The sequence below is a fragment of the Berghia stephanieae genome, chromosome 14 (assembly GCF_034508935.2).
Source record: "Berghia stephanieae isolate SIO BIC M18660-M18661 chromosome 14, UCSD_Bste_1.3, whole genome shotgun sequence".
Lineage (NCBI taxonomy): Eukaryota > Metazoa > Mollusca > Gastropoda > Nudibranchia > Aeolidiidae > Berghia > Berghia stephanieae.
In genome coordinates, this window is record NC_088373.1 from 25,095,395 (window position 1) to 25,098,482 (window position 3,088).

Here is a 3,088-nt window from a genome sequence, read left to right on the forward strand (position 1 = left end):
AAATATTTCATGCAAAAATTTGAAGTTTCATCTAATTCTCGAAAACTATGAAATTTGAAAAAAACGTCAAGTTTCACCCAAAAAAGCAGGAAAAGTTCAAAAATTTCGAAAGTCCCAAATTTTACTTTTTGAACATTGTAATCAAATGTATCAAATGTATCAATTTGATGTATCAAATTCTCGAAAACTGGGAAATTGGAAAAAAATCAACAAATGTCATCCATTATATGTGACACAATCGTCAAATTTCACCCTAAAAACGTGAAAAAATCTAAAATTTCGAAAATCCCAAGTTTTCTTTGGAAAAATGATCAAAATCGACTATTTCATGCAAAAAAAAAAAAAAACCCCGAAGATTTCATCAAACTGTCGAAAACCCGGAACTTTGAAAAAATCGTCTAATTTCATCAAAAAACGGGAAAATATCGACAAATTTAAAAGTCCCAAATTTTCCTTTTCGAAAATTCTATCAAACAGTCGAAAACTCGGAAATTTAAAAAAAGTCGTCAAATTTCGCCCTCTAAACGTGAAAAAATCGTTAAATTTCATTTAAAAAGTCGAAAATTTCGAAAATCCCAAATTTTCCTTTTTGAACATTGTACAACTCAGAAAATGCAAAATATCGACAATTTCATGCAAAAATTTGGAAGATTTAATCAAATTCTCGAAAACTCGGAAATTTGAAAAAATCGTCAAATTTAACCCAATAAACGGGAAAAACTCGAATATTTAAAGTCCCAAATTTTACTTTTTGAACATTGTAAAACTCGGAAAATGCACAAAATCGACAATTTCGTGCAAAAATTCGAAGATTTCATCAAACTGTCGAAAACTCGGAAATTTGAGAAAGTCGTTAAATGTCACCCAAAAAACGTGTAAAATTGAAAATTTCGAAAATCCCGTTTTAGTATTTGAACATTGTTAAACTCGAAAAATGATCAAAATAAGACTAATCGAAGATTTCATCAATCAGGGTGGGTCCGGTTTGTATTTGTGGTGTGAAAATCAAATCATGTCTCTGATGTATTTTATTTGTATATTTTCATAGTTTTTGTTTTATTTGTATATTTCTATCTTTATTTATATGTTTCTGGATGAGGTTCGAGACCTTCCATAGTTGACAGGGAGGTCGCTTACTGTGTCTTATTTACCCCTATAATATTATACGTTTTCCATTTGCTTTTTTTTCTTTGTCTTGGAATGAGTTTACTTGGTTTTGTCATTTCATTTATGGGAGTCCTCGGATGAGACGGAAACAGTCAATTATAGTGTTAGTTTTGGCTGGGAGATGATATTTTTGTCTTGTAAATCTTCTGTTATGCTCTGTATTATTTTATCTCACATTGTTCCTTGTGTACTTCTCAATCGAAGAGTGTTTTTCCAAAAGTCCCTAACTCCGTTTTTCCCATTTTAAGATATTGAGGATTATTACCCTTAAAATGTCTTATTCGGTCTATTATATTATTAAATTCAAACTACAACATCACACAAATCTAAGAAAATTCTTGCGCCTTTTGATACTTATAATGAATTTTATGTTTCAATTTATCTCATGGATGTTTCGTATGTTACGTGTATATTGTTCTGCGCTATGTTGAGTGCTTTGTATATTTGATTGCTGGTGTGATTTTTCTCTAATAGATTGCTGTTGTTTATAATTATTTATCTTACACTTGTCGTTGGCATTCATTTCTTTCTAACTAAGTAAGATCGTAACATTCTCACATCTTACATTGGTGACCCCGACGTGATGGACAGGCAAATTTTGTTATAATTAGCAGAGGCTATCAAAACCACAGTTTTCCCGCCTACAGTGAACCAGTGTCGTTCAAGTTTCCTCCTTTCTGGACGACAAACGCCTCAGCTTGGTTCCTTCGGCTGGAGGCTACATTCGCCACACGCTATCCTCCCATTACCAACGACACGACCACATTTTTTCATGTCGTACAACTGCTTGATTTGACGTCCTCACGAAGAGGTCAGGCAGTTATAGAGCACCTCCCCCCCCCCCGCCCGGTAGGTAATGAAACCTTAAAAAGAGCCCTTTTTACCATATATGAAGCGACACAACTGCAGAAGGATTTTTTCTTGCTTCAAATGAATGGGTTGGGTGACAGCAGGCCAACAGAACTCCAGCACATGCGATCGATGAATTCAGACCGCAACACCTTATTCCGCGCTCTTTTCATCAGTCAGCTACCTCCAGAAATCAGGTATATTTTGGCACAAATGAACGACGCCAATCTTGATGTAATTGCCAAAACAGCCGACCATATACTTCAAATAGACATGATAAACTCCGCTTCTTTTTCTTCCGCACAAAACGGTCTAGTAGTTAACGTAAAAAATGCGCTTTTTTGACAATCGTCTATCCAGTTTCTAGTACATTCCGTTTCATCTGCTGGCATTAAGCCATTAAAGGAAAAAGTGATCGTCATCACAAACTTCCCTACGCCGACATGTAAAAAAGAGCTTGAACGTTTCCTTGGAATGATGAACTTTTATCACCGATTCTTACCTAATGTTGCCAGGCATCTTATCACACTGACAGAATCTTTAAAAGCAAATTCTAAAAAATGATTTGGATAGACGAGCATCAGGCTGCCTTTCAAAACGCAAAACGCATTCTTGCCACTGCGGGGATACTTCACCATCCTAGCACTGATGGACCAATTCGACTTTCCGTAGATGCATCTGATTTGGCCATAGGTGTCGAGCTCGCTCAACTCTTCCAGGGCATTTGGAAGCCAATCGCATTTTATTCGAGGAAGCTGACACCCACACAATGGCGCTATTCAACTTTCGATCGTGAATTACTTGCTATCCACAGTGCAATAAAGCAATTCCGATACTTCTTAGATCATTCTTTGTCGTAACCGATCACAAACCCCTGACGTGTGCAAGGACAGATCTCCACGACAAGAACGTCAACTGTCGTACATTGCCGAATTCACAACGGATATTAAATACGTCAAAGGAACTGAAAACGAGCTCGTTCCAACAGACAATCTGAAGCCATTCATTTCATCTGTCATACGTTCCTGTCATTGATTTCGTTCGATTATCAGCAGTACAACGGAAAGACCCT